Below are 23176 nucleotides of genomic sequence, written 5' to 3' on the forward strand. Positions count from 1 at the left end.
TGATCTAGAAGGCGGTATCTTCAATGTACTCTGAATCTTTCGAGGAATTGTTCTAAATGTTCTAAATTACATCTTCCATAAACCAACGGCATGACTTTTTGTTGTACCTATCCTCGACCCGATTAGTCGGCTAATGCTCTACCTAGTGCGTGGCGTTTGTGGATACAAACAGTAGCTGAGACAGCCAAAATGACATACCTATCTATTGCGAATTTCAGACATGGGCGGCCAAAGGGGTACCTGCCTGAGCTACATGTACTGGGACAAATTTATTTAACCAGTAGATTAGCTGCGTCGTACAGCCTTTCAGGTCTTCGGCCACCCATCCGAGCTTCCATACGCAGTTTCTATCTATCCTCAGATTTAACGTCAACAAAAGGCAAAATATAGTAGGTGTCGAAAGAGTACTTTTTTTTTCCAAGAATTTACATCGCTAAAGCCTGCACTCGACATAAAGTTCCGTTTATTATAGGACTAGATTGTAGCGAACACAGAGGGAAGGAAGTAAAAGAGAGGTAAAAAAGGGAACACAAAAAACGAAGCGAAAATACTTATGTTCTTTATATAATATAACGAAACGTACACCTTAACGGGCTCCGTATTTTTAAATTAACTTTTCAACGCTAAAGCAAGTAAATAAAGCACATAAAATGATAGCGTCGTTTACGTAAAAATTAACGATTTGTCTTTCGTCAGTGGTTTGAATTAACCACTTTCAATCACAATCAGTAGGCAACATAATAAAATGTTGCCTACTGATATTGGATGTGTATCTACGAAATTAAGGTAAAAGTCGATGGACATGCAGATTGCATCATCAGTGTCGCAAAAAGCAACTGCAGCAAATCGGTCAAAAGTAGAGGAGGGGGATTTAGCAAAGGAACAAAGCTGACGAGGCTATATACAGCTATCTATTTCCGGGTGCTCCGTTCTTTGCAGCTCCCAATTGGCGCGCATCTCGCCGTCGAAGGACGCTAAACTCTTGTCAGGAATGTCACGCTGGCATACCCCTTCCTGTGGCCTGCTGCATAAACGTACTGTTTTTCAAAAAATTCATATATGACAACAACACATTGAGCAGTACCTTTTTCCTAGACGAATAGTAGTGCTACTTCTTAAAGGCATCGGCGCTTTATAGATACAAGGTGTCTTGTTCTCGGCTTAATACGTATCATTTTCGATATGAACTACAACGTACTTCTGAGTTACTTAATATACGATAGATAATAGTATGAATTAAGAAATTATAGGACAATATTAATTCTCGAGTTGCACGTAAAAATTGCGATCCTCCTTTCAATGCGAACTCACTGTTCAAGAAGTGAAAAATGAAGCATTGACAATTCAACAGGTCGTCTTTGGCCGCCCATTTGACGATGTACTCGGTATTGCCCCTTCTGTTAGGAGGTGCTGTCTCTTTACTCATCTCATCCTCCTTATCGTGAAGGTCTTTGTAAAAGCTTTGCCTCAAGCTTCTATTACTATAGCCACGATACGCTATATGCAGTGTCGTTCACATTGGTTATGCCGTTTTCCTTGCGTGTTTCCCCTACGCGGAAAAGGGTGTGTCCCGACTTCCGACTAGCGACTAGTAGCGTCAGTTTGTTCGTCCCTGCGTTTGTCCGTCGGGACGATCCGTTAGTGAAGCGGTGGAGCACACGTCGCAGTTCCACCGCTACCGAGGGCAACGTCCTCCGTGACGGAGGGCGCTGCAACCACCCGCCCATCCACTTAATCGGCGGCACGGCCATTCACCAACTGTTCCTCAGTTGTCCCATGCCCCCATTGCCTCCTCCTCTAACTCTACCCCTCCCCTAACAGACAGACGTGCCTGCTTCTTGAAGCGGCCTCCAGCAATGCTGTTGTTGCTACTCACACGCAAGGCCTCATACTCGAACCCTTCCTCACTGGCCACCTATCTGCTCCTTCCTTCCATTCTCGCTGCTCTCTCCGCCATAGTCGAACATACCCACACAAACCTATAACAGCAACAACACAGTGTATATAACGTTCCCTTCCTCTTGACACTCACCACTACCCTCAGAAGGATAGCAGTGCTGGACGCAGCAGAAGAAAAAGACGCAAGATTGATCATAGAGTGGAGTTGCTATTTATAGTTAACTTGCAGCAGAAAAGTGGCAAGGGCAATGAACAAATACAGCCACCACCTAGCTAAAGGGAGACATGATAAAGCCGTGAGCTAGGTTGGTTCTCCTCTGCTAAAACCTCAACTTTGGCGTGTGAGAAGCGGCGGGCAGGCAGCAAGGCTATGGCGCTTCTAGTAAAGTTGCCAATGGTGGTGCCGTCAGAGGCCGTTTGTCCGATGATGCCGATGCCGCTGCGCTGTGTCGTTATCGTCGTTCTGAGGCCACATCAATAACAAGCGTTATCAGACGCTAGTACGCACGCACTGAGCCTTTGGCTGCCAGCAGCCCACTGCTGTACGCTTGTGTTTTATACTAGAATTTTGTTACACAGCAAATACTATAGCGGGCCATACTGAGAGCTCAGTGTCTCTCGTGGACGCCCTTTCCCTCCTATCGCTGAAGGGCCAATAACCTTGCCACCGCCCAGATCCCCAACCAGTATGCGAACACGACCCCTCACACAGTATCCCCTTCCGCTCACCCGTACGCTTTTCGAATCCTTACTAGGTAGGACTAAGCGAGTCGACTAAAAGTGCTCGGCGTGTTGCCCAGTTTCACAATGCGGTAAGTATAATAAGCAACGTAACGAAACAAACGTACACCATTTTCGTGTTGTTGCTTCGTCTTTTTCGGCTGCAGAAAACGTAGGCTTCGAACTCATCTCTTTGCAGATGGATTTAACGTTCGAGGCCTATTGGAAGGCGAAGAGAAGCGCGAGCACTTCAGCAATAACGAATAAAGGACACGAGAGACTGGATGACGCACCAACTTAAACCGCCACTCGGATCTTGTATATCATTGGCCCAATTCGCGTCAGAATTGACCTCCTCCTCATCCTTTTTCCTCTGGTTCGCTACACTGATCGTTGGGGACGCGCGACTTAACCATTATTCTCTATTGTTTTTGTGGGTTCTGTCAGGGTGTCCGGTGGGTGAACGTCCTATGTTTTCCTTCTTTTAAGTAACAGCGGCATGCTAGTATCACCCTACCATCGACCCATCATAATCCAGACCATCAACACTGTCACCATCGTCATAGTCGCTGCTAGGATCTATGCAAGATGGTTCATCCTTACGACAACAAGTACTATTACTACAAAGCCACTATTCCATTTGCGAACTAGCAAAATAATTCCACTACAGCCTCCTCAGAGAAAGACAACACGGTTTTCCGCTATCATCGCTATCACCGTTGCACGTCTTCCTAATATCTTTTTCTTGTTCTGGTCTTTTGCTATGCCGTGCTGCTGCTGGCGTCGTTGTTGTTAGTGTCAGCATTACCATCACTCTGCCTGTTCTGACTTCTGCGCCTCCGACTTCTTTATCCAACCCAAAGATCGCTGACGTCCGTGCACAAAACGGCGGCAGCCCTGGCAACGGAACAACGCGACGCCGGGAAGCAGCAAAGACTCGTTCTAGTGCTACTCCTCCTTCTGCTCGTGCTGCTCTAGCCAGAATAACAGCACACTTTGCGCTGGCGCTTATCCGCGCCGTGACGCTGCTGCTTACGGCAACTGCAAGCGATGACGGTCATAGCAGAGTAGAAGTGATGGGTCATTGTTCCTTCGTTGTCGCCTGTCTACGAAATCTGCACTGCTCTTATTGCTGGCGCTCATTCACCGCCGTCGTCACACTACTGATTCCACCGAAGCCGGCGCCGGTAGCGTTCAACGGCCCGGAGTGGTAACGGCGTCCAGCAGAAAGCGTTCGTCATGATCAGCGCAAGGCAGCTTACCACTAAGCCACAGCGATACGCTCGAAGAATAGAATCGACAGCGGTAACAACTCCCATTTGCAGATAACAGACCCTAAGAGGCAGGGCTGTTGAACAGTATTAGCACTAGAAGCCGAGATTGCTCGGCGTCAACAACAATCCATAAAAATGGCACGAAACGTCAGCCGAAGTAACGCTCACAGCTGCGTTGGCTTAGAGATCAGTAACTGCTGCCGCAACTAAACCGCAATATCCCGTTTTCTGTCTTTTCGTATTCTGTCACTATTTGGAGCCGCCGTCGCCGGTGTCTTTCACGAGACAACGACATGAAAACCCATCGGGAAGATGAAGGCCTTTCCACTGTTCGTTTCTACAGTAGCAGCAGCAGCTCCTGCGGTTCTATGGGCCAACATCCTGTCTTTGCATCTTCGTTACTGTAGTTGTGCTTGATTGGCTCTTTCACTTGTCTGGATATGTATTTACCGGGGACTTTTTTTGGAAGCGTTACGCGACAAGTTCAATGGCCGTCAACTGACGCGACGACGCCGATGCTGCTTTCGCCTGCGTCCAGTAACCAACGGCAACGTCGAGTGAGCAAAAGAAGCAGCTGCAACCAGAAGCCTTCGTGGTAACCACTAATTACCAGCAGTGGAATAGAATTCTGCTATCGCAACTAGCAAACACGCGCAACCTAATAAAGAAGGCATAGCATATTATTATAGATACGTATTCAATTGCGTCCTTCGTAAAGTTTCATTTTTCTGAATATCGTGGCAAGTCATAATGTGCGCATACGATGAAAGTGTAAAAAAATAAGGAATTTTCAAGTAATTATAATTACCTTGGACAAACGAGACACAATATGGGCGTCGCCGTTGTGTGCAGTCGTTTTGATGTATCATAGATATTTATGATATGATGATAGATGATGTATAGTAATGATATTTAACTTCTATTCTTTTAATTACCAACTAATTACACTAACGACAAGCAGTACCGCAGAAAACTGCCTAATGGACATTTTAAGGAATACTCTATCTGTTATCACTACGTAAAACAGAAAACCCCTAAATACACACGCAGTTTATATATATGATATACAGCTGGGAATAAGTCTTTTTATAGAGCATATATATACTGAACATAGATACTTACTGTACCCGTTTGTTTCACATGCTAATAATTACTTAAGTGGGTGAAATGAAAAGGAGTTGAAGGGGGTGTGCCATAAACTCTTCGCACTTTACGTATCAATGACATTATTTTCTGTGTCATCGACGCAGGTTTCAAGAAAGCTGTGCCGACATTCGATGTGCCGGCGGACGATATAATTGATCTAAGCTAGTCCAATCCCTGCATAAAAACTTCAAACTCATTAATAGGAGCACGTAACATATTTAAGAAGCTCGCTTGAAAACCCGAATATGGGAGCTTCCAATCTACTCGCTCCAATTCAGGCCGAGAAACGTATTTAATCGTTAATTAGGTTACACAAGTAAATGTGAAGCTGCGAGCTTATTCCGTGTAACATCACAACACCAATATTAATATCTCGTACGCGACTCTGTCTGTCCTAAGAACCTGTATTCTTACACTTACCAAAACTTAACAATTTGCAATTAAGGGCAACAATAGGTGGCGCTTAACGTTGTACCCTGGATTGTATGATGAATGCAAAATTCTATTTCTCTGCGTCCTTTTACCAAAATGGTAAGTTTAGTCACTTCGTCTGACTATGTTGTTTTTTTCCTTGTGTTTGTTGGGCTCCACTTATGCATCTATGGGGACTTCGACTTCGGCTGAACTGAGGTGAGACGGGATGTGAAGATGTGCGTGTCCCAACCCAGTCCTTCTTTTGCGTTTGTTTGTTGATTGCTAATTTTTTTTTTATTTGCTTCTGCCAAAGGGACTTTACGGACACACAACAACTGCAGCACAACACTCGTAGTATTGCTCGTAGAAGTGTTCCTTTTACCAATATAATTGTAGCATTAGTAATAATAATAATTAGTAATGTTGCTTGCTTTCTACTGACTGGATAGCTGTGCGCTATATACTAAGCATCGCCTCTCGGTAGATAGTTTGATCAATTGAGTAAGCTTGCTTGATTGCTAATGAGTGTATAAGTAAGTTCTTCTTTTTCGTATCGCGCGGCGTAGACGAGCAGCATATGACGTCGGGTAAAGGTTGCAATAGTACTGCAGTGATAACTGTACAGTTGTATTCGTATTATGGTGATTATAATTATATTCACTAACGTATGCGTGGTGTTTGCACGATAGTACGAGTTCAGCGAAAGCATCTACGGCGGACAACTACGCGCGCACATAAGGTGTCGACTTGACAGGTTCTCTCTTAAGACGACCAACTTCTCCTCTGTCATTCACCCGATAATAGCAGCCATAAAAAAGCTAGAGGCCGGGGGGGGGAGACGGCGCATGAGAGCAATGAAGATATTGTTGGTGACGGTAATGATAATGACGCTCGAGGTATGTTGTATGAAACGGCGTCGATCGATGATCAACTATCCAATGAACGATTTTTTGCACGTTCAAACGACAACGGTGCGGAAACGCATGAAACAGATGCGATGACGCTTATCTCTTGGTACGTTGCCACTACATATATACGGTTCAGCCTGTAGTAATTGCATGTGCAAGTGACCTACGTATCTCAGGAATGACGCGAGGCTGGAGAACACCGCTTCTGTGGAGATATCATTACCCAACACTGTAACATTCCAGACTCCTCTAGAATTTTCGGTGTGTTTGATTGCTGATTGCAGATTATGCGCCTCTTCTTCGTCCACCTAAAACAGCGGATAACACCCACGTGTGCACTCAACCAGCAAACAACGTGCCTACGTGAACCAATCAACCCACTTCCTACACGGACGGCTTGCCATCAAAGTGTGAGCCAAGATGAGAACTCACTAATTCACCTTTTCGTTTCAGCCAGCTACCTCCAGCTTTGAATGACAATAGCAGAGCTGCAAGTCGTTTTCCATAACAGCGGCTGAAAAATGACAACTTCGAAACTCAGAATAGAATGTTAACAGATGATGACCATCACGTAAATACCCCGCGTGGTCAAGTTGGATCACACTTGGTTTCAACAGGCACTCTCCTGCTGGTTACAAGTCCGACAAATAAGTGGCCAGATGAATGTTTGCTGTTATCAGTAACCTTCGTGAGATCTTTTTGAATCGTCTTCTGGACCTGTGGTTTTTCTCGAGTCTTCCAGACGTTAGCTGGCGATGTCCGCTGACAGCGAATCCCAGCGCGTTTTCCCAGTGCTTCCTCCAGCTCGGGTCAATGAACTCCGCCTATACTGCCTGCCGTTAGTACGGGGTCTCGCGGGGATCGCCGCAGTATTCCAATGCACAGTAACGTTTAGCCAGTGACACCGCGAAGCTGCTTTTCTATAGCCCAGAATTACAAACAGCCTTTTTCTACACAATTTAACATAGGTGTGATGGCTGTTGCCGCTCAGTTATGCGCGCGTCCGTTGCCTCCCACTTATTTTCGTCTGTCTTGTTTGCTGGGCAACACTTTTGACACACGCTTTTTCCTCACATCACTTCCTGTTACTCTACACGATTTTAGTACATTAGTACAAGCAAATCGGCTGCTTCTTATGGACACTGCAAATCACAGATGCTGTTCCCTGAGTTAATCAATTAATCGGTTAGGTAAAGAATCAATCAGGCAATCAGTTGTCAAGAGTCACTTCTTCAACAACAACAAAATTAACAACAATTTAGTGCCCAGCTCGAGTACCACGAGTGAGTCCTTCAACGAGCAACTCGATCGGAGACTTTCAATTTTTATAACTTGGCGAACGCACAAATTTTTTAACTTCCTTTTTGTTTTACTTATGTATAGTCTGGCGGCCGTGAGCAGGCAAATCAACGTTCTCCTTAACGTACATACGCTATTTCCAGCCAACGCAGTTACTAAAGAGACTTGCTATCGTTATTATGATTACTGGTAAACCGATAAGCAGATTAGTAGCTGAACTGTAGCAGCTGGCTGGCGAAGTTGCTTTCCCCTAAACTGGTCGCCAGCTGGATTCAAATTAGCTGCAACAACAACAACAATAACAACGGCAATAACATAAGCGCACTACTGCCAGCTCCTCAAATGATATTTCACGAAATCTGAGTGATGCTGAGTACCGACGATTTACTCCGGTCCAATCCGTTTCTTGCGCTCACCCTTATTGCGAAGGCCCTTCTGTTCGGCTTATCTACATCGACGAGAGAAGAGGCCGCCTCCTTCCTGAAGCCTCAGTTCCGCAACTTCTCTCTCGAAGGATGCCGGTGACTGGGAACGTGTTTTACGTCGGCTATCAATTTCCGGTCTACTTTCCTCTTGCCTAAATCAGGCCTGTGTCCTCTTGTCCCGATAAATGTAATGTGTTCTTACTCCGACCTTTTTACATTCTGCAAAAAGGTTAAGCGCTGTTACGTTTGGCTGTAGGAAGGGCGGTGGCCAACGACGTCAACCAAGGATCATCGCACGAGCTAGCGTTTTTGCCTAGAACTCTGGGTTGCACGTTTTCGTTTTCTTTTGCTCAATTCGTCAGCGACATCTGCAATAGCTGTTGCTGCCGCCGTCTGCTATCCTTGAGATTTGATACTACATTCGTCCGTCTTCTCCTTTTTCTGGTTGCTGTTCGGCTGGAGTACCGGACTCGACTGACTGCGATCGTCGTTCCGCTCTACGTCGTCGTCGTTGCGGTTGTTATTGTTGTCGCTGTTCCTGCCGCCGCCACCGTCGCTGCCGCTTTCAAGCACTCGCTTGATCGTGGTCGCTTAGTCCCCGGCCGCTGCTGCTTCTGCTTTGCTTGTTGCTGTTTCTGCCAGTCGCGCTGCCGCTGCAATGTGACTTAGGCGTGAGGGACAGGCAAGCGACTAACATCATCCGGCCACCGACCGCTTTCGTTGACTCCTCGCTGCCTACTCCATGCGTTCCATTGCCGCTACTACTACGCCAGCAGTCACTGGTGCTGATACTTCTGTTGTTGTTATTGCCGTGTCCTTTATCGTCGCTAGCGTCGTCGTCGTTGTTGTTTATGCTGTGGCCGTCGTCGTCGTCGTTGTTGTTTCTGCTGTGGCCGTCCTCGTCGCTGCAGTTGCTTTGCTGTCGTCAGATTGAGTTGCCGTCGGGACCGCCACGACCGACCGACGCTGGCATCACATCACTGCTGGTTGCTGCCGTAAGTCGCCGTAACCGCCAAAGCCGCTGTCGCCGGCCCCGTTCGTACACAGGTCAATGACCCCAGCGCAGCTGCTGTAGCCACCGCTCTCCCCCCTTCTCGGCCGTCACAACTCTCGCCCACCTCACACTACCACCAGAACTACGGCAGCGCTTGCCCACGCCGCCGTTGCCACCGTAAGCGAAAGACGACGGACGGTATCACAATCCTCAACACTAACGGCCCTTTCCCACCACCGCAGACTCTAGCGACAGACCGACAATCCGCCATTGGGGGAAGGAAATGGAAGAGAGAGAGGGACGAGGGGCAAAACGATGAGCGGAAAAAAACGAGTGAGAGCAGTTTATGTAGAAAAATAGAAAAACGTGGTTGGAAGAGGAGCAAGGATCCGGGAAAATTAGAAAAGAAAGAGAGAACGAGATGGGAAAGGGAAAACAAGGGAAAAAGAGAAGAATACACGAAGGGGCACAATGTGGGTGCCGATTAGTTGGTACCCCCTCTTGGGACAAGGCCCGTTGAGAGGCGACGGTAGTATGACTAAAGGCCAAAGTAGTGTAGAGGATCGAAATCAGACCATAGGGCGGTAGCGTGGCCGTTGGTGCCACTACAATACTTTAAGTTACGTGATAACGACGGCCTTTTGCCTTGGGGTGCAGGTGTTACAACTGCGCCCTATGACGGTCGATTGAATTTCAATTAAGAAAGTAATAGTTTTATTAATCATTAGGACTGAATAGTAAGATGTTATATTTACAACGTTTATCATAATAAAACGTATATATATATATATATATACATATTAGACACGCTATGAATTAGCATACTTCTAATGGCGACAATGGAAACCTTGCAGGACGTTCCCCTGCCGCCGTTCTATCTGCTTGCACATCGTGCTGTATAATTACGTACCATGAGCCCAATGAATATGACATAAATATGCCAATGCCTCTGAAAGTACTGGATGAACAAGAATGAACGTGACACCCTATTAACGAATACTTCCAATATCTTAATTTGCTCTTTTTGCTGATTACCTCTTGCCTGAGTATTATAAAATGCTATACGAATAGGCAAAAAGTTTACTACAGTCCACTGCGACCACTAAGAGCCCTAGAATAATGCTATGAGTACACTGGTTGATGCTAGAACTGTACTACGCAATCTCTTAATGTATCTGATCGCGATAGCCTCGATATTTCTCGAAGCGCTTGGAAAGCAATTCAATCTTTCCGAAACGTTAGCTTATCGCGCCGTCGCTGCAAGGCATATAGAGAGGGCTATCCCGAAAGTGGTTAATCCCGCATTTTAGGTAACCCTCGCACTAACCAATGACAAGTAAGTATATAAATGTATCAGTAGATATATGTTCTCAATCAAAAAAATTGAAGTTTTTGAAAACTTTTCATTGTTCCTGACTAAATGCACCTAAACTTGTCCGAAAACCACAGTAATTATTGTCATTTGAAACTTAGTTAACAGTTTCAAATATAGCATAACTGCGGGTGGTGGGTAAATACTTTTAAGCCGCGATTGATTCTCAACCTCTCTTTCTTTATACTGAATCACTTCGAATATTAATTGTGAGGTATTATTAGTCACCCAGGAGAGGCCCACGGCATAACTGGGCCCACCTCAATTCTCCATAGAGGCTCTTAACGAACAAGCTAACATTGCGGATCGACGGACCCTGTGCGAAGTACTACTAGATGCCGTGTTTATCTTCTTCGGTTGTTAAATACCAAATTCTTCGCATTAGTGAGATCAGTTGTTCCGACGGTTACGGCCGCGGACATTACAATATAAGCGTTATTTCATGCCTAAGAATTGGTAGGTACTCGTTAGGTAGTTATGATCGCTGCCATTATCGTATCAGGTGAGACAAAAGCTCAAGGAAATTTTATATGAAAAACACCTTTATCTCTCAGCGCACTCTAGTATTAGGGTGACGCAGTATACACATCGCGTTACCAACTAGGCCCTTGCGTTCGGCTATTGCATGTGAGTGCTGAGCGCCAACGACTGATGAATTGAAAAACTCGGTCTGCTGATGGTGCGTCTGTTTGTTATGTATTTCAGTTTCTCGGTCGAGCTTGATAGTGTGGAGCGTCACATTTTTTGTTGCAATAATGGCACCTCTTAAGATTATTCCTTGGCTAGTTGTTCTTTAGTAGTCCTGTCTCGCAGATCACACCGTAACGCTTTAGATAGTTAAGCGATTTCGAATAGCAAAAACTCATTGGTAATTAGAAAAGCGCTAACTGCATTTCCTGTAGGTATACAGCAAACTGTATGGAGATATAGGTCGCTAAATGTAATGTCCTAATAACTATTTACTACAAGGTAGGCTACTCAAATCAGCAGGCTAAAAAAGAAGTAGCGGTCCACAGACATTTAGAAGTTACATTCGATAAACAGATGAAATTTCGAAACAACATTGCGGATAGAGCTAAGGTTGCCGCTTACGTCAGTCACTAGATTCTCAAAGTGCTCCCGCTATGAAGTAAAACTAAATAGTTGAAATTAAGTTATTTTTAATTACACCCAAATGGACATCTTACATTTATGTATGGATGTTTTTTTACCAACAACACATACGCTTTTCAAAATATACAAAGGACGTCTTTAAGATGTGTCTTTCGGTGGTACGTTAGTTGAACTTTGTGTGGTATTGTATTTGTTGCCCCGCAGCCCCTTATTCAATGATCTGGGCTATATTCACTTAGGAACTGTAATATTATTAACACTCGCAGGTCACATCTTCACATTTGGTCATTGGTTACCTGAGTTACCGGAGTAAGTTTCCCGATATATGGTTGTATATGTCTTAAATTTATGATCATCTGACATCCTCCAGAGGTCATATTTACCCTTCTTAGCGCCTTCACGCCGTTCTCTAACCCCAGTGAGACATACTTACCTTACTCTAGCAATGCTTTCATGCTCCGCCGTTTATTCAACAGTGCAATTCTAATGCATGAAGGCTCTCTGCGCTTTTTCTTCGAAGAACTCATAGAATAGTACGCGAAAACAGGTTGCACTTTTTACCTTAGTTGCTTCAAAACCTTCGAAGAAACACTATATAGCTTTTGCCACCCGAATTTCAGCACCAGGGTTTCCTACCCGGCAGAAGCTGAACGCAGTAGTTCTATAGTGCCTATATTTAGTGTTTTATGTCCGGCATCGCCGTTAGGCATTCTATCAGATAGCTGGCTCCCAACATGAAATTAAGTATATCTTTGCCTGGGTACGAATCTAAACCTCAACGTGTCCCTAAGCAAAGACATTACTAAGCTATCACGGGGACTATATTACTATAGTCTACCTTACTCGAAACATAGAAATCCTTACTTGGTCTAGGCTCTCAGAGGCTTTCAAATCCATGCCCGTCTTATCTTGACACATTTCATTGAGAGTACCTGATCAAGCGCATCATTTCGCGCTGGATTCCGGTTTTGCTTTTGACAGCACTTGAGTCCGGCACTATTTTCCAGACTCGATGAAAAAGCACTCCTTCACGAGTGACGAAACGCGATCATTTCTTTTATACGGGACGCAACGCCGTGAAGCAGTGTCCTTCCTTGCTCGACTTTGTACGCAAAGCCATCCTTAAGCACGTAAAGTGGGACACGCTTTCCCCATTCCAACCCTGAGATGACTGTGTATAGTTGGGTTGCCCTTTGTGTATTGCCCAGTTCGAATACGCCGTAGTGCACCAATGGCATGGACAGCAACCGGGACAAAGCGCCTGTATTGGTCTACCTCTGGGCAGCCTCAAAGTCGTATCACTATGAGGTACGGAACCAAAAAGTCAACTTCGCCTTGGCATTCAGATACCTCAATGCAGTGCTGTCGATCACTACTTCGCTGTGATGCTTACCGATAGGCTTGCAACGGCGCTTTATCGCTACAGTCCTTCAACGGTTTTGGTACCCTCGTGATTCCATCCATCGCCGTAGTACGACCCCAGCGCTTCCCAGGCTTATGAGTGTTTACCTTTCCTTGCTGCCGATGTGTCATTCGTCTTACTTCTCTCCTCCTCCTGTGTCAGGTCTTTTCCGAAGCTACTTGTTCTCAGCTGTCGAGCTTCCCCCTTTCGTCTCCAGCTTCGGCGCTGATGACCACGTAGAGTACGAAATGACGCCGTTATTGGTACTAACGATTACAACGGGTGTGGGCTGCTTCTGTCGGCCATATGGTTGATGGGTCCCGCATTGCCGGCTAGCCTAATACCTTCTGCAATTGTGGAGGAATCGAACAGACGTATAACTGGCCAAGAGGCCAAGGTTCTGATGGTTCTTTCGCTTCCACAGGTTTTGTTCGGCGTGGGCTTCGACGCTAATATTACTCTGTGAACAACAAAGCCAGTTACCGACAATACATATATATGTATATATATATATATATATATATATGTGTGAGTGCATATATTAATCGATACATAGATAAAAACGTACTTTTTTCACAAAGAAAGCAGCGTTACGCTCAGTTCTAGCAATAAATCTATATATTACGTATTCGCCATAACTACCTACGACCGTCTTTCAGTTTTTAACTGACTTATGCATTTAATTTAGGTCGAAATTCTCGGGCTTGATACCGAAGAACTTATCCGGCCACTTTTTGAGACTCTACCCATTGTCAAATGATCCGAATTTCATTCTTCAGTGATCGAAAATGTGGCAATATGTCAGGCCAAGACCTGAGGTATATGGTTAAGCAAAAGTACTTCTCACTCTTCTCCTTGTCACCAACAACAATTTGTTTAGAAACTTGAAATGTCAAAAATGTAAAATACGTGTTGCCACATGTCGAGTTAGATGTTTAGAGACAATGATAGCCAGTTCTCACCGTGCTCTTCACTCAGATTATGCAGTCAGTCTCCCATTTTTTTAATAAATCCTATAGATTCAATATGATACACATAACTGTTGTTCGCGTTAGGGAAACTCACGTATTGTTTGCTCCCCAATTCCCTCAAGAATGAATCAGCAACATGTTGTCCTCCATGCTTCTTTAACGAAGTAATATTATTATGGATTCAAAAATCAACCGCAAGAAATATGGCGGGCTTGTTCGCGGTCGAGTGGATGTGCCTACTGTGGGTAAAAATTTTCAACCAATATTAATGTTTTTGATGTGCTGTCCATCAAAGAAGACATCATGCCATCATACTTCTTTCAGAAGGGCACATGCATCACAAAAGAAGTTTATTTGCGTGTTCTATGAACCGTAAATAATTGAAATGCCTAAAGAAAAATTATAATTTTTTCAGCAAGCTGATGCATCGACTCGTACACACCGATCTGTACAGACAGAATGAGCTGCTTGAAAATACAAGCATGTTCTGAACTGAGTACATATGGCTGCCGACAGCCCAGATTTGAATCCGCTAGATTAGGGATGGAGCGTTATTGACGGAGAGTCCAATGAGCCTCAACATGACAACGTGAACTCACTCACCCGTGTCGCCAAGAAGGCGTTTATACATTTATAAAGAGAATATTTGAAATGGGTTCTGTGAGGGAATTAACTTTCAAATTTAAGCTGTAATTGTTCTGGATGATATTTTTATTGAGAAATATGATTGTAAGGAATGACATATTCTGAATAGGCCAAAAGCCTGTTAGAAAATCTGTTTTTGTTTAAATACCGTCGCAGAAGAAACTTCTCAGAGATCTCCGGATTTAAATGCCACCCACTGTATATATAATGAAAAAAAAAAGCGGTCATAGCCTTCCAATACTTTAAAAATGTTAGCGAAAAGCATGTTCTCGGTATCTATCTTGGTTGAAGTTCGGGCGTAAACTAATTGAACACAAACATCAAGCGACACCTAGTGTGCATTGAACTAGTAGTCCTTCGTAGTCGTTTATATTGTTCAATTAATAAAGACATGTTTATTATTTTGAGTGCTGACCTCATCAACCAAGCATTATAACTCTAAGCTTCCGATGCACCTGAAGTTACAAAATACGTAGGTCTACTCACCCTTTTCAAACTTGAGCTTTTTGAAAATAAGTTTTTTCCCTCTTTGATAGGTAGCTCCCATCATTTCCGATGTTTAATTCAGTATGTCATATATTTTTATGTAAATTAAATAAGTATTATTAGTTCATTTTTAGTTAAAACAACTTGTTTGTACCGGAATACGGCGAACACTTTCAAATGGATTGACTCTGTGGCGCCCCCTTGTGTTCGTCTATAACTACTCTCTAGCTAATCTGTTTTCACTGCTTCGACCCTTTCCCTCCATCTAATTTTGCACGCAGTTGATGCTTAGCTACGTAAGAGTTGTGCCCTTCAACAGGTGGCCTCAACGGCTGCATAACCTCAATACTTTCTTTATTATTATTAGCTCAGCATAATCATGTGACGCTTAATTTTTACAGCACATCACTTTATGCAGTGATGAGAACTAGATACTTGTTACGTTACAGTGTTCATTACGTGTGTGCATAAAGTGCTTATAAAGTCAAACTTCTAGTTAGTGAAAATGTTTAACAAAACACTTTACAAGCGATTTCCTTTAGCAGAGGGGTACTAAATATGATGTTTCAATACCGCATGCAATATCTATGTGTGTTATGTAACTTGAACACTCGCCTGAGCACGTTTTATGAACCCATGTGCATTCAGCACATCATTACCGTCATCATTACAGCAGTTGATGTTTTAATAGTGCGACTGTGATGATGATGGACATTGGCCGCATGTGAAAAGGAATGTGTCATGCAAGCAATTAAAGAGGATTCAGGTAAGGAATTAATATAGATATAAACGCCATATGCAAATAGCAAACACGCTTTTTCGTTACATTTTTTTTGAGACACGTTATGATACCTTACAAAGAACGACTATATGGATATATAAGGAGAAGCTTTTTATGCACATTCGACGATACGTCAGCTTTTCCGACGGCAGTATACACGACCTTTTTTAATTCTGTGCGGTAGCTTCTTCTATATGCAGGCGCCTCAATCAATACCCGATATTGACAACGGAAGAGAATTAGCTTTCACTTCGAAGCGGAATTCGAACACTTCGGAACGGATTCCGACCGCTTATGACAGAAAAGCATATTAAAGTAGAATAACGATCATGTTGACATGGGTGATATGTCTCCGTGTGTATATACTGTTCGGAAGTTCTGCTTTTTTTTAGCTGCGATTACTATTTCTCCTTACAGCGCTGTAGGGCTACCTCTATGAAGGATATCAACACTACGCGTTACTTCAACTGCCTGTAAACACCTCATTCCGTTTTATATTAATACAGTTAGCGCTTTCTGAATGTGCAGACATTAGAAACAATTTCGTTAGGCGTCAATGAAGTTCGACAAAACCAAGTTAGCTAAACATGGACACTATTAACCAACGTACCGATAGAATGTGGCAATATATTACTATCGAGACGAATTAAATACGAATTTCATCTTGTGAATAAAATTAGGGAAGAAACTTTAACCCTATTCTTAACAATTTTGTTCTACAGTTATTCTGCTGAGACTTGAAGCCGCGATACACGAAAATTCTATCATGGCCGTTTTCTTTAATATCAACTCCGCTACTAATGTCATATCGGACGATACAAGCAAGGCTCTTACGCTTATACTGCATTGACTCAAAAAAAGTTTTTGTTTTTAGTTACTCTCTGGAACTCTAAGGTCCTTATACGTTAACTTTCAACATTACATGTTTTTGCTATTTGATTGTATCTATAAGAGTGCACTATGCATTAAATAAACAGGAGAACTCGAGTAGAAAGCACAGCCTTTTGTTGCTGAAATTCAACAAACTTATTGACGATGGTTTATCTACTATGCAGTATTATATTTTCGTTAAAAGGCTCGTGCACAATAGTACCAATGGGCACAGGGCCCATATTATTATTTTACTAACACAAAAATACAAGCCTGTGACTAACGTCATCCATCTAACCGTCAGCTACGGAGAACCAATTCGTTTTATTTGTTACTTGATCATTGACTAACTACTGCATTGTACTGAAAAATTACGGGAATGGGTCAGTGACTTTACTGCATCTAACTTACTCTTTCAATAGTTAAGTGCAGCCTACAACTCAGAAAATACCAAACACGGCCGCCCGTGGTTCATTATTTAAAAAAAACCGCATGGTTGTCGTTTCATTTGGCTTTTCTCTCACTTTTTACCAATACAGCAACGACCAGACGAAAAAATCGTTATTTGCCGATTACCCGTCTCTTGTGCTACCAACAGTCGAAAAATGAAAACACACACGCATACATATAAATATGTTGACAAAGCTCTAAGAAACAAAACAGACAGCGTTGTCATCGAAACGGCCCTGACTGTAAGGGCGCTTGAAAAAATGCTTGGTACTAACTGTACCACCGATGTCAGTCAGTCTTCATGTCAGCCGCCGCTGCCTCCGCCGTCCCACCCCAGTAGTTGAAGAGTCAGAGTAGCAATTTCCAGCTGTCTAAACTAATGATTTTACCAGCACTACTTTTGTGGTCATCGTTACTGCTACAGCAGCAGTTTGGCCGTCGCTGCCGCTCTTGACATAGTATTAAATAGGTATGATAATTAATAATATATAACTAATTCTATACGCTCGATACTTATCTTTTTTTTCCGTAAATAGGCTCAGCTGGAATCCAGTGATGTTCCGGTTAGCCCACGAGGTTAGCCAAAAAAAAATTATCGTTTTTACTTTTCGCTCCTCAAATTAACCGAGCTGATTGAATAAATAGACCTCCCAAAAGCCATAGATATAGACTACAAAAAGAAAGCACTAACATCAAAATCTGAAAATAAACTATGGCTAAATACTCTATTGGCAATAAATCTTGCGCATTTTTATTGCCAATGCGAGAAACCCTTACATCTTTCATACATCAAGACAGTTTGAATACTGTTTGCATATTACAGATACATTTTATACGTATTGCATATTTACATATTATGGAAATATTATAGATAAAATTGAATTAAACACGTTTAACGAGCTAATCACGTCTTTCATGAGCTTAAACACAATCAGTATTATTTCATTCAATATTCCAAAAGCTTTATACGTTACGATTGCCATATAGCAGCGTTTGAATCCGGTCGTAGTATTTGATCTAACAACGGAAAGGAGAAAGGACATTGTATGCCGTACGGAGTGAACCATTAGTGATTTTGTACTTGTTTGCCATAGTTTCCCGATGCGATTTCCTTACGGTAAGTTTTTTCTGGCGGTTCCGTGTCTATGTGTTTCAAGGTCCTTTGGCTAAGCTATACCGGCTCTGATACCTCTAAAGCTTGTTATCAACTTCAGTTAAACTCAACGCAAAAACCGAAATTTGCTACTTATCGAATAATACTTTTATTGTTTTTCTCCCCAGTCGATAATAACCTACGAACTTCAGTACTCAAAATGTATTGAACTGCCGAATCCAAACTTTCACTTATAGAAAACTGATTGAAAAAGGTATGTAAAAAATTAAAGCCATTTTTTTATTTAAGTTCAATAACATTTACTACCAAAGATCGGTAACGAAGTTTTAAAAAATTCTGAAAAGTTTTAAAAAATGAACTGCTAAAATTCTATAAGGTTGAATAACTTGAGCTAATACAACAATTTTATAGATGTCCTGCGATCAATTAAGCCATTTACTGAAGATTTTCTTTTATATATTGACTACTTTTTTTGCATCTTGATAATGCTTACCTTGGCTGATAGCGTTGATACCCCACACTAGCCTACATCAAACTTAAAACAACTGGAGCTGGCTCAACTCTCTCTATATTCTTTGTTGGTTTATAAAAATGATATAAAAAAAAAGTATAACAACACAGTATGTTCGCATAACTAAATAAATGCATAATTGGTAGAGAGATTACACCTGGAGAAACCGATATGGTGACAATACAGATACGGTAACTACATCTTGACAAATGACGTAAACACAGCAACGATGGTACTAAAGGAAATAGTAGCCCATTAAAAATACGAGTAGGTTTTCAGCTATCATCCTCTTTCTTAAATGCACAACAGTCGTAATCAAGGTTAGAGAAAAACTTCATTTGGCTTAGTGACTCAGGTAAAAAATGTAAAGATAATTAGAAGTCACCTAAGTGCTTCTAATCTCTTTTAAGGCAAGATCAACTTGGTATTAACAATTTGTACTGTGGCCACTATATTTAGCTTTGAGTCACTGACAAATCGTCATTACACGGAAAAAAGTTTTTAGACACGCGTAAAATGTCCTGATGCTGCCAGTTCACGCTAATCATGAATCGAATTTTCATGTTCTACTCTCTCCTTCTCCTTCTTAAACATTCACTGCAATTCGTTAGGCAAGCGAATGCGGGAATCTGCTTCTTATCGGTCTGTGCCAGAGTGCGTTACACAAATGTAGATGTTCTAGGCTGCCTCTAAAGCTATGTGTACATAGATGCTGTGCGTTTCCATATCCCTGTATAGTAAAGGTGGTGGAAGTAAAACCGGTAGTGGCATTAATATGTTGCTTTTCACCTTGGCTCTACTACGTAACTAACTTATCAAAACGCTATGACACAGATACTCGCCGTCGTCGTATTTCGATGTAAAAACAATAGTATCGATCAGTGATAGCAACGACCACGATGATGGTAGCAGCTACGTCATAACCGCGATGAACTAATTCTACGAAACAATGACCTCCATTGTTAGTCGGCGATTCTGGATATAAAATCTTATAACAGAAACACTGGTAGCAGCAAGAGCATCATTGCGATGCAATAACATGAACTACTGTCCTTTTTATCGCTAGGTCGGAGTATCATCTCAATTACTGTATATTTTGCTTAGCTATCATTGTCCGCTGTTGCTCAGCCCCTTGCTGTTACTTACTGTCTGTTTGAGTAGTGACAACACATTGGCAATGCCACGAATCGCCATTGCCGACCTGATGGTTCTCGTCTGGTCTTTATCGTCTCGTGAACCTTACGGTTGTGCTTGTTGCTCCTGGTAGAAGGGAGGCGCTCGAAGACAACTGGATCGAAGAAGAAGGCAACTCAGTTCAGTTCAAGATGGCGTTCTCTGCCACGAGGGCGGAACGAAAAGAGGGACTAGGGCTGGGGTAGGTTGGTTCGTTGTAGATCGTCCGACAACGAGTAAACGCGGTCGGTCTACTCCCGAAAAAAACTATTGTAGTTTAGTAGATTTTTACAACCTTCTCTTACAACTATCGTTACTGCTACTACTAATGTACTCATTATAATTGTTGTGAGATATAATTTACAAAACAACGTAATCAATGAAAGGGATTGGGGCGGTAACAATCGACATCTTACTGGTGTTGGTGCTGTTAGCACACAGCAGTAGTTTCGTAGCAGTGGCAGCAACAGTCAGTGATATCAAGGAGCTGACTTGGTTGGTTGTTAGGCGGCTTTGAGCTTGGTGGATATTCTACCGAGTTGTTCGTTGTCGCCAGTCTATTCGTTGGAAATACGAAAATAGAGTCAAGCCACATGGCATCACATTTGACCGGGCAATCATAGCAAAAGCAGCAGCAGCAACAATCAGCGATCACTCAATAAACAACGACACTGAGCACCGTTGTGGCCAAAAGAAAAAATAATGCAACAAAAGCGATTACGGGTGCGCTATAAAAACACAACCGCACAATAAACAATGTTACAAGTATATTCATTATATGATTCATAGTACGTTGACGCAATCACTCCTGGCCATTACCGATGGCAGTTTGAACACGCAGCCTGTCAAACTTATGCCAGCTCGTCATCGTTGTACAAACTTATGTGCCTTTAATTTTACTGATATATATAACGATGACAAGCATAGCGCATAAGCCTAAACATTAGCAGCGCCAGAAATGAACCGAAAAGTCAACGATGAAGAGAAACACACAATTCTGTCAGTAATAATTAAATTTTTCTTTTTGTTTATAGTAACAGTAACAGCAGAGGGAAATGTAAGGAGTTTTCCATATGCTCCCCTTTTTTAGATTCATTCCCACTTCCAGCTTCCACTTCGTTTTCCACTCAATTAACTAATTTGCCTTTCCAGTCACTCTGTTCCAACGATACTCTGTTACCTTGCGTTCGTTATTTATTCTTGTTATGTTCCCCCTCCCGCTGCTGCTACAATCGGCAGCCGACGGTCCGCGGCGGCCGGGTCAATGCACGATAAAGCGCAACGCGCAGCAAGACCCGGAGCTAGAGGAGGACGCACAGAAACAGCGAACGAGCCACAAATACGCAGGTGTCGTTCATAAAAAAAAAGTATCTTTTACTAAAAACACACTGAATTTCCATGGTATAAGTGTGCGTACATGGTCAATTTTACCCGTAAAAATTCGCGACGGATGCTGTTGGTGATGAATCGAATAGAACATTCTCGACTTTGGGACAGTCAAAGAAAAAAAAAATGGATACAATGAACAAAAATCGCCAGTAACAGAAGCTTGAAGCAATCGAATTTAATACAATGTCGGTTACCTATTGCATATGATTCAGTAACTCGGTATGGAATGACTAATTTACTATAAACGCACCGTCCACCTTTAGTGACTGCCATATACTCACACACACACACTGTTGCTGCTTCTGCTACATACTTCTAGACCACACACACACACATACACGCACATGGAGAGTCATAGAGACACCCACAGAGATACAGAGAAAACACAGTTTTCAATATCCTGTGGCGAGATCCATTAAATGTGAAAACTCCCTGCACCATACGGTGCGTCGTTCGAACGATCACTTACCGGTTTTTGGAGAGTTGAAACTCCCGCTGTTAACGCAGATGACGGAAGTTGATCGTATTAGTTGAACAGGTACTTAGTTGTTGGTTGTATAAAAACGTCGTCGATACACAAAATGTTGTCGAGTCGCGAATCGAACCGGATAACAACGAATAAACAGCAACTAACGAATGCGCGGTAACCCTTTCTCTTCACAACAATTAACACACACCAAACACTTAAGAATATCACTAATAGTTAACAAATATACAACAGGGTATCAACAGGTCAATATTGGGTTGGCTAAATGGGAAGACGAGAGATTAGTCACTAGCCATAACGAGTACAGGGGTAACCACCGCAACCGTTAGTGAAAGAAGCATCTCTATTTTTTGTCGTATTGTTTTCTTTCCGCAAACATACACAGCAGCCGGCGTGCATTAGCCGTCGTGATAACACTGACGCTAATAGTGTGAATCGTACGAATAGTATCAATAGTAGCTTCAGCACTGTGATTTCTTTTCTTTTTCTTTGTGCAACGGATTCTAGATAGAACTAAGCCATCAGTGGTCATCAATAATAATAAATTCGTCGTCCGTCGATCTCGTTCGTGGGTTGTTTGCTTGCTTCGTTTCAGTAGAGACAGTTTTACGGCGGACTTCTCCACAGCGCGCCAGCCTGAAATGCGCCAGATCAGACACCAGGCCGCTCGCTCCGTGCTTTCTCGTTCCGCCGCTAGCGCCTGTTGCTGCCGCCAGCGTCGTCTGCTTGTCCACCGGCGCTGTTCCACCGCCGAACCACGCCGCAGTAACAACAACAACAACATCATCACCACCACCGGCCGGCCGGCAAGTTGGACTCTACCCATCCTAACACTTACCTGCCATTGGTCCGGACTTTGTACGCGCTATTTCTCAATCCTTTTTTATCTGTTGGCCAGTAGCAGTAGACATTCGGGCTATGTTTCTATAATCTTGTATCTAGAGTTTACTACACAGTTTGTAATAGCTCGTTATGCACGGTTTGAAAATAAGTAGGGGCTACTACACGAACCACGTATTTTCAGTGACGGTCAGTAAATGCCCGTCGATATTTCCTACTTCCCAATACTCATTTTCGTCTGAAGTGAACCACTGAGTGGATTGATATGGTTTGCTTATTATTCTTTACCTCTAAGATCAAACCTCTCATTTAGGCTTGCTGTAAAGTTAACATGAGTAGACCTACAAATCGCTTGATTTTTTGCGCTACTGAGTTTAAATATTCGCGCCACAATTTCAAATTTTGGCGCATCGAAATAATGCGCCTGTGCACAGCGCGCTTTCACGCGGGCGGCGGGTTAAGATCGCTTCGGATACTAAGAGTCGGGACAGCA

The 23176-nt window shown here is 42.9% G+C and overlaps 1 protein-coding gene and 1 long non-coding RNA gene across 2 annotated transcripts in view; one reads left to right on the forward strand and one right to left on the reverse strand.

Moving 5' to 3' along the window:
- brat (tripartite motif-containing protein brain tumor) overlaps positions 1–22440 on the reverse strand; it is a 72372-nt gene extending 49932 nt beyond the window's left edge. The window contains exons 1-3 of the mRNA XM_086976619.1: positions 21826–22440; positions 19941–21268; positions 12429–13426 (exon numbers count right to left, since the gene is read on the reverse strand). The gene's annotated coding sequence lies outside the window, so the exon portion shown is untranslated. The remainder of the gene's footprint in view (positions 1–12428; positions 13427–19940; positions 21269–21825) is intronic.
- LOC147758389 (uncharacterized) lies at positions 15061–22674 on the forward strand. The gene is made up of 2 exons (XR_015318426.1): positions 15061–15834; positions 22439–22674. It is a non-coding gene; the product is annotated as an uncharacterized LOC147758389 (long non-coding RNA).
- Positions 22675–23176: the final 502 nt, after the last annotated feature.

Source organism: Varroa destructor, unplaced genomic scaffold (assembly GCF_002443255.2).
Source record: "Varroa destructor unplaced genomic scaffold, Vdes_3.0 BEIS01000001.1, whole genome shotgun sequence".
Classification (NCBI taxonomy): domain Eukaryota; kingdom Metazoa; phylum Arthropoda; class Arachnida; order Mesostigmata; family Varroidae; genus Varroa; species Varroa destructor.